The 9,940-nt window shown below is 33.1% G+C and overlaps 1 long non-coding RNA gene across 1 annotated transcript; it reads right to left on the minus strand.

The window, feature by feature from the left end:
- Positions 1 to 2,077: 2,077 nt before the first annotated feature.
- LOC149753768 (uncharacterized) lies at positions 2,078 to 9,470 on the minus strand. Its single transcript, XR_016400222.1, has 2 exons — positions 8,295 to 9,470; positions 2,078 to 8,256 (listed from the first exon to the last, which is right to left on the minus strand). It is a non-coding gene; the product is annotated as an uncharacterized LOC149753768 (long non-coding RNA).
- Between the last annotated feature and the right edge of the window lie 470 nt (positions 9,471 to 9,940).

A 9,940-nucleotide genomic window follows, 5' to 3' on the forward strand; every position in this document is an offset into this window, starting at 1 on the left:
CTTGCAACATAAACATTAGTATCTATACTTCAAGGTTTTGTGATCATCAAAATCAATCTATGAATCAATCTTTGGGTCATCAATCTCCCCCTTTTTGATGATGACAAAACTTGGAGTATATGCAATATAAAAGATATTGTTTTCTAGAAGTAATACATAGCTAAGTTGCATGAAGTAGAAAACATATATATTTGAAACATACTTCATGATACTGCTTTAGATTCAATCAGCTTAACACAATCAATTTAAGCTGATTTGTACTCAATACAAAAAGCATTATAAGCATATACTTAAATATTTCTCCCCCTTTTTGACAACATCAAAAAAAAATAGGGAAACATTAAGCACAAATATTTCTTTTCCTTATTGTACTCTGATTTGAATGTTGAATTATTGCAAGAATATGAATCATATAACTCAAGGCAATAATATTGGAATCAGATTAGTGAGCACAGATCAGAGCCAATTAAGATAATTTCAGAGCAGAACACATTGAATGTGATTTCAAGAAGTTTTCTAATTTGATACCACAGATAGTTTTCTAATCAAGTGTGGGTGGAATCTCTCTTAGGTTAATTCAAGAAGTACCACAAATGATATTCAATGAAAAGCACGAATGGAAGTCTAACATCTCTTCAATAATAAGTATGAAAGCTTGTTCATTTAAGATCTTTTGCCCAATCTATTAAGTGTTTTATCAACAGGAGAGCAATTTAATTAATTTTCAGAGTAACAGGTCAAAACCTATATATGTAAAAGACACATCATCATGTTGGATCATTAAGTCTTAATAACTTCAAAGTTCTTTAATGATAATAAGATCATTGGGGCACAAACACCAAAATATGAAATCATGCAACATGATTTCTTTAGAGACTTTCTTTTATCTCTGTAGAAAGTAAGCACAATTTGATACATAACAATATGAATTGGCACACAATTTAAGTTCTAAAGTTCAAGTCAATTACACGTTATTCTCCCCCTTTTTCATTAAGTTAGAGGCTCTCAAGATTTGTAATTTGGTTCATGAGTGATGCATAAGATATACTAACCAAATAACACGCCTCAAGGTGTATCATAAAGATTTTCAGATTTAAATTTCAGATGATACATATTGGAGAGTATTAGGATCACTTTTCATTTAGTATTCTTTCCCTCTCCTATAGATTCATGTAATTAAGTTCCATAAGACCTCTCCTTCTGAAATTTTCTTTCTCCCCCTCAATTGATCATTCCATTTAAGAGTTTAGAATCCTAAGATAATGTTCAACAAAATTGTCAATCTCAAAAATATATTTTCTATAAGTTTCAGCTTATTTTCATAAGACTCAAGGTTTGAGATAAGACAACCTTTATAGAACTCATCTCAAGGTAATTAAAGCATGTCTTGCAATATAAGGAGGTTCATCAAAATCAATCCATAAAGTTCAAAGCATGCATCAAAATAAAGTGTCTTTGGGATAGGATACTGAATATCTAAAGCTCCCCCTCAAAAGATGCATTCTTCTTTAATCATTTTAAATTGTTGAATTTCAGATTATAGTGATAAACGTGAATAACACTGAAATTCTATGACATCGAGAATGTAGAGTAATCTAGTATTATTCAAAATTTGTAGCAATTACTCTTTCTAATCCTTTAAGAACAAGGTATGCTTCCTCTTCAACTTTGAGAAAATGTACTGAAATATTAATCAAAAATGATTCATTTGAAGCTCAGTTTCTTTCAAAACCATTTACATTTTCTTTCTTTTAGACTCATTTGAGTGAGGTGAAATATTTCTAGGCTTTAAGATCATTCACTATATTAATGGAAGTCTTTTATAATGTAGGAGGGAAAAACATATAGATGATCATTGAGGTATATATTTTATAAACTTCAATTTCTTAATCACAGTTTTTCAGCTATGTACACATGAAGCTCAATAAAATTTTAAATATTAAAATAAAGTCATATATTTAAAAATATTTGCTTGTAATCAAGATCATTGAAAGACACACCATTTAGACCAATATGAGTACACTTTGAAGATAAGAAATGATATGTTTCGGAAGTGTATCGGAGCGATCAAAATAAATTCTGTTTTTCTTACATTAACATTTTATTTAGTAATCATATGGAGTTTAAACTTTTATACAAAATCATATTCTGAATTTCATAAAGATTTTCAATAGAGGCTTTTTAAGTCATAGTTTGAGATATGTATCTTTCACATTGTGGCTCATCTTAAATTATTACAAAATAAGGATATTTTAACAAGTATTAGAACATTATGTATCAAAGTTAGGCAATTAGAAAGATAGATCAAAATCAATTTATTTTTCCTAAATAGAGATACTCTTCTCTTCTCCTTTCTACAATTTTATTCGACTTTCAGATTTTAGAGATGATTATGAATGACAAATCTGAAATTTCTTTTCAATAGAACCAAACAAAAGATGTTATGTAGCAATTCAAACATTCAAACAAATTGTCCAAGGATGAAGCATTACAAAACATTGAGAATCAATAAATCAAGACATCATACCATATGCAAAATATACCATGTGTTAAGTCATGCATTAAAATACTAAGTACAAGAATGTCAAGGATCAAAATCAATTCTTTTCAAATAAACTCCCCCTATTTATATATAATCTTGCACTGAGTTCATCCTTAAAGTATGTTTTCAAGTGTTTAAAAAATTGACTTGATTCTTCTTATATACTTTTATTAACTTTGTCTTTCATTTTTACTTTCTTATGCTCTATACTCTATTTGCTCCCTATCCGGTGGAGTTGGGAAGGGGCACGAGGTACTACCACTAGCCTCCCTCTTGTGCCGTCCCTAATATGCCCTACACCGAATAGTTGGGTCAAATAGTGCCGGGTACTACCACTAGCCTCCCCATTGGCACCATCCCTATGATGAGCAATATAGAAAGGTTAAAATATTCACTCCAAACTCTCCCTGTTTGAGTGTAATTAATTATAGATTTTATCCCTTCCAAATGTGCCGAATATATTATGCTTGTTTTGCTTTTCCTTAAGATTGAAGTACTTGCCTTTACTCAGATTTTTCATCTCTTGAACAATGTCCATTTTCTTTTCTTTATCTCTCTCTCTTTTTGTCATTCTCAAGTAATTTACATGAAAGAGTAGAATAAAGAGATAATCTTATGTATCATATAGATGTATATTATGCAAACAACATTTTCATTGTGCTCAAGGATTCATAACTTCTCACAAGTTATTTTACATCAAAATTTTAAGCATATACTTGTGTATTTCATGGTTATGATATAGGCAAAGATATATTTTAGTTTGGGCAAACCATGAAATAATTTCTAAAAGTATAAGTCAGTCACTACACATATAGACATGATATCAAAAATTAATAATTAAAGAATTTAATCATGCCATAATAAGGTTTAAGTTACTGACTTTGCTCAACTAATTTGTGAGAAAGGTATCTAAATTACCTATTCATTATATGTTCTTCAAGCCAAACTAGATTTCTTATGTGTGAACTTTTGGCTGAAGAAGATCCTCTCTCTTGTTTGCATGTGAATCTTTAGTGTATCTTACATGAAGATATCCTTCAAGTTGAAATTTCTCATTTTTCTTTCTTGAAGGAAGGTCATTAGTTTCTTTAAGATACAAAGCATTCATCCAACATATATATTTTTAACTAGATGACTCAATATAAGATATGACAATAGTTGCATGTTGAGTCACTTTACTCAAGAGATTGCCTAAATATAAGCAAGCACATATCACTTGAACTAAAGAGATAGATTCATTAACCAAGATAGTTCAAGGACAAGCATGTGAGGCAATAGACAGATTTATCAAGGTCAAATCAATTTAGTTTAGATTCTATTTGCTTAAGATAATTATCAATAAGATGTGTTAACTAAGTTTTAATCAACTTATCTTAAGCGTTTGTTTCTATCAAAATTCAGATTATGACGTATTTGTTATCAATAAAATATGATTAATTAAAGTTAGATTGAAGTCTTGCACAAGGTCACATAATGAGCATACAATCTGGTCTACTAGCTGTATGATAAAATAATTATTCTATCATGCTTTAATACAGCTTTAAACAATAGATCTACTTTGCTCATCCTTTACAATTTCTACAAGATGGGGTCATAGATATACCTTCTTCACGCCAATCTTCCATAAGAGTTTTCTTGTGGGCTAACGTTGGTCAATGAAGATCCCCTTTCCTGTTTGTCTTAATTGGAGTTTGAGAGAAGATGTTAATTCATTCATCATATTTCAAATTCACTTTGCAATATAACTATTCATATAAATTTTCATTGGTAGAACAAAAATGATGCCATCAATGTGTGCTATGAGCAAGCTAGATATCATAGATTCTTCTTTTTGATGCATAGATTTATCACTATTACTTTCTATCAACAAGGTTACCTAAGCTTTTATATATCAAGCTTTTGATGCTTGTTTTAAATCACATATTGCTTTATCATATATGTAATGTGTAATTTTTAAATATGGTGGTTATCTAACATATATAAAGTAAGCACATAGAAGTCCATTCTACACACTCATTTGATAGGATATAACGTTTATAAAGCAAACAAATGATAAAGGTGATTTTTACTTCTAATCATGCAAGAATCTTATCAAGATCTATTTCATCTTTTCTTGATTTAATCTTCTAGTAGTCATCATTAAGTGTATATCTGAAAAATCCAATTTGGTTCTAATTAACAAGTTTTTCAGATTGTTATATGTAAAAGATTTAACCATATAATTTGATTTTAGTATTTTGATAATAGATCATTAGTCTCATAAAGAATAAAATGAATTGATACTTCTACAACTAGAATTTTTCATGAATGTTCTATATGCATTGCTTGATGAATGATATCCAAGGATAGAAATATCTTTATTAGATTTGGCATTATTTTTCAAGAGAACATATCAAGCATAACATGTACGACTGAAAAATATGAAAGATATGCAATGGTTCATTTTCCATTTTTCAGAAGATCAAAATTTTCATCAAAAATAGATTTAATAGAAATCATATGTATGACAAGCAGTGATGATAGTCTTTTAAAAAAAATCATTTAAGTAGATGACTATCATACACAATTGCCTTTTTCAATTCTTCAAGAATTCTATTAACCCTATTTTACTTAAGGTGTCCTTGGTGCTGAAATAATTAATTTCTGTATAAACTTTATCAGAATTTTGGTTTTCAACACTGTGCCATGATACTCTTTATCTTCACAGTTTGGAAACCTTTATCATTTGAAACACTTTTACAAGATTTAGCAAATACAGAAAATATTTCAAGTTTATTTGCCAAGAACACATCCAATGTAAGCTTTTGAAAACTTAGTGATGGAAACAACATCTTTAGATTTAGGAATTGATTTTTGTTTGTTTCCTTAGTTAGCATGCATAGTAAACTTTGACCTTTCAGAAGATAATCTAAGTAAGCTAATGGCAAGGTCTTTTGAGATTAAGTACATACTAGCATGAGTTGATTTTATATGCCAAAGATGGTTTCTTTAATCTTGGTATTCATAGTGCATATATTCAAAAGCACACCAAGTACACATTATCATATCTATGATCAATAAACAATAATGCCATGGATAAAAACTCTCAATCAAGCATATAGAGAATTCATAGAGTTATTCTTAATAAATTGATTAATCTTTTAGCAACTTATCCAATAGTGAGTAAAGTATACTATAAAAAGAAGTGATTTGATTATATTTTCAAAAGTATTTTCTATATCATAAAATTGGTCAATACTTGCAATTCATATTTTAATCAAATACTTAAAGCAAAAATAATGATGAAATGCAAGGTTTACTGATTTCATTATTATTATTATTATTTTATTATTTAAAATTACTTTTCATAAGTATGTTTTAAGTTTCATTTTTGACGTGTGTCTAGAACACCCATTTGTATGAAAGTTCTATTTGTTCCATGGGTATCTTGGCACACCTATATCTACATCCTCATAATTTCATTTTGGGTACCCAAGCTTGCTTGGGTCCTTGAGAGTTAGGACATATGGTTCCTTTTGGAACCCAAATCTGTTTAATAGTAATAACTTTTCCATTTGATTTAATTGTACTAGAACTATAGGTAAGGTTGTTATGTCCATTCTTTTGATGTTTGAAATAAGTTATCTTATTTAATGGTTTGCTTGGTGAATTGATAACCTTTTTCTCTAGAGATTTATTATTAAGTAAAGGAGTCAAGCCAAATTTTGATTTATCATAAGCAACATATTGGCTTTCAAACATCATTTTTAATCGTTCTGAACTTACGGTGAATTTGTTAATAAAAGATTTTAATTGATTAATTTCTTTACTTAAATTTTGATTTTCTTTAATTAAGCTATGATTTTTCTGAATCAATTCTTCTGAAAATGATCTTAAGCTTTTATTTTCAGAATTTAGTTTGTCTTGTATTTCAGCAATAGAATTTCTTTCTTTTGAAATTTCCAAATTTAGCTTTTTAAGATTTTTATTTTTCATAGCTAATTTTCTACATTCACCATACAACTCATGAAAAGCATTTAAAAGTTCATCATAAGAAAATTCTTTATGAAATTCATTTGGTCTAAAATTAGATTCAGATTTTACCTTATCTTCTTGTGCCATAAAGCAAAAGTTAGTTACCTCATGTAGTTCCTTGGAGCTAATATCATCATTGTTGCTCCTAGCTTTTATTTCCTTGCTTGACTCTTCCTTGGTCAAAACTTTCTTCCTTTTTATCTCTTTCTTTCTTTCTTCTTGCTTCCTCTTCTTCTTTGTTTTTAGGAAGCTTTTGAATTTTTTTGCTGTTATTTCTTCCTCGAGTCGACTCGAGTTTACTTGGAGTCGACTCGACTGACTTGAGAGTCGACTCGAGATCTTCGGGAGACGTCTCGTTCTCAGAGGCCTAAAAGATGATTCTCTGTCTTTTGAATTGTTCTGCCTCGGAGTCGACTCGGGCCTTGTCGGAGTCGACTCGGCTAACTTGGGAGTCGACTCGGAACTACTTGGAGTCGACTCGTTCACAGGGTCTTCAAGACTGTGTCTCTGCCTTTCAGACTGTTCTTCTCTAGGAGTCGACTCGGACAAACTGGGAGTCGACTCGGCTACTGTGGAGGATTCTGCAATCTCATTGTTAGTACGCAATTGAAGCACATGTGAGCTAATCTGAGATTTATCATAAATATTTTCTAAAGTATCCCAGATCTCCTTAGCAGATAAGCATGCAGAAATTTCATTAAACTTCGTTTCATGAATAGCACAATATAATATGTTCATAGCATTAGCATTCAATTGTGCTAAGTCCTTTTCATTAATAGTTTGAGAGAGTGTGTGAAGGTCATTTATTATGATTTTCCATAAATAATAGTTTTGTGATTGAATAAAAATGCGCATGCGAGCTTTCCAATATGTGTAGTCTATGCCATTAAACAGTGGAGGCCTATCAATTAACTGTCCCTCTCCTAGAAAACTATCTATTTGAGTTGTCATGATCTTTGGCTCTTGATCGTGAGATCAACAATTAATCTTGAGCACCTGCTCTGATACCACTTGTTGCCCAAGGTGACAACCCAAGAGGGGGGGTGAATTGGGTTTTCTAAAAATTATGTTCCCTAATTTTTACTTTGAATAGAATGCAGCGGAATAATAAGATGTTAATTACTTAAGCTCTAGGCAATTACAAGTAAAGCAGTGGAAGATTAAGCTAGAGCAATTATACTATGGCTTTAGGGTGCAATTGATCTAAAACTAACTTATAGTTGTATGATCAATTTTAATCTATGTGTATGGTAAGAATGGAGTGGAAGCTAAGCAAATCACTTATAACTCTATAGAAAACAAAGCTAGAGATATTACACAATCAAGCATGAATGGAAGGCATGAAATACAAGAGATAAGGCATCACAAACACAAAGATGTATAGTGGTTCGGTGCACCCCAGCACCTACATCCACTCCCCAAGACCTCTTGGGAATTTCACTATAATCCCTTAGATTACAGTCGGTTGTTTTACAAGCTCACAACCCAACTTGTTGTTTTGCGAGATCACAACGAACTCGGTCGGTTTTCACAGGCTCACCGACTAGAACCAACCCCGATTGTTTTTCCGGGCTCACAATCAAACCCTTACACGTTGGTTTTACCCTCGGCTCACCAACAAACCTATCTCCGTTGGTTTTCCCCTTTGGCTCACCAACAAACCTATCTCCGTTGGTTTTCCCTTTGGCTCACCAACAAACCTTACACCGTTGGTTTTCCCTTTGGCTCACCAACAAACCTTACACCGTTGGTTTTCCCTTTGGCTCACCAACAAACCTTTAACCCCTTGATTCAATCCCTTGATTGAATCAAGTTACAAGATATTAAAACAAAGAATAAAACAAATCAAAGCTTCTTAAACAAGCAAATATAACAATATAAACAGATAGAGTAAAGAGAAGCCCTCAAACGAGTTTTGAAGATGGAGGAGCTCGACTTCTTCTTTACTTGACCTTCTTCTGATTTGGCACGAAGTAGAGGATCACCGCGGCAGCACACGGATGGAGAGGAAGCTTTAGGATACACTTGGAAGCTCTTCTTCTCTCTATTTCTCTTTGGATGGCCCTTTTTGTGCTTATGGGAGATTTCCCTTGTAATCTCTTTCCTAAATGTTTTCTCCCACTTCCATACCTTCTCCCCTAGCTCTCCTCTTGATTTTATAGCTTTAGATGGAGTGGAAACAAGAATATAGCCGTTAGAGACAAAAATATAGCCGTTGGAACCAGTCTGCACCTCCTGACAATATTACCGTTGGGATCGGAGTCGACTCGCGCGATCAGGAGTCGACTCGGCTGTAGCGGGAGTCGACTCAAGCTTTTCCGGAGTCGACTCGGCAACTGTTCCAAATTTGAATTTTGTCCACTCGAGTCGACTCGACTATCCTGGGAGTCGACTCGAATCCCAGAGTCCGAACTCCCGATCCTCTGTCTTTTGGCTCGTCCAGTCTTGGAGTCGACTCGAACTTCCTTGGAGTCGACTCGGCTCTCAGTTTTCGAAAGTTGGTCTTCTGCCATCTTAGTGTAGTGCTGCCTTGGAGTCGACTCGAGCTGTCTGGGAGTCGACTCGAATCTCAGAGTCGGAAAACTGATCCTCTGTATTTTGGAGCCGCGCTGCCTTGGAGTCGACTCGACTTGTCTTGGAGTCGACTCGCCTCTCAGAGACGAAAATACCGTCTTCTGTCTTGGGGTTGCGCTGTCTTTGGAGTCGACTCGGACTTTGTGGGAGTCGACTCGAATCTCAGTGTCCAAAAACTGCTTCTCTGAGTTTTCCCTTGTGTACCACTGAGAGTCGACTCTCGCTTTCTTTGGAGTCGACCCGACAACCATTGGAGTCGACTCGCATTCCTCAGGAGTCGACTCGAATCTCAGGGTCGAAAATCCCTCTCTGACTTTTCTGCCTTTTACACCCTGGAGTCGACTCGCCAAGCATTGGAGTCGACTCGAATTCCTCAGGAGTCGACTCGAAGACTATTCTTTTAAATTTTCCTTGAATTTGCTCCTCTAATTTGAATCTTTTGAACTTGAGACTTGGGCCAATAACTTGTAGCTTTCTTCCAACTTTTCTTGAGTGCTTTTAGAGGCCTTCTTGTGTTCTTCCAACTTGCTATGTTCCTTGCAACATAAATATCTTTCTCCTTGCAACATAAACATTAGTATCTATACTTCAAGGTTTTGTGATCATCAAAATCAATCTATGAATCAATCTTTGGGTCATCAGTAAGATTTATCCAAATTCTTTAGACCATTTATTATATCAGTGAAGCGTGTGAACATGCATGAAATAGTTTCGTTGGGTTCCATCTTAAATAACTCATATTTGTGAACTAAAATGTTCATTTTAGACTCTTTGACTTGATTAGTACCCTCGTGGGTAACTTCAAGCCTA

The sequence above is a fragment of the Phoenix dactylifera genome, chromosome 4 (genome assembly GCF_051530095.1).
Source record: "Phoenix dactylifera cultivar Ajwa chromosome 4, Ajwa_hap1_PhDact_Kaust_v1.1, whole genome shotgun sequence".
Classification (NCBI taxonomy): Eukaryota; Viridiplantae; Streptophyta; class Magnoliopsida; order Arecales; family Arecaceae; genus Phoenix; species Phoenix dactylifera.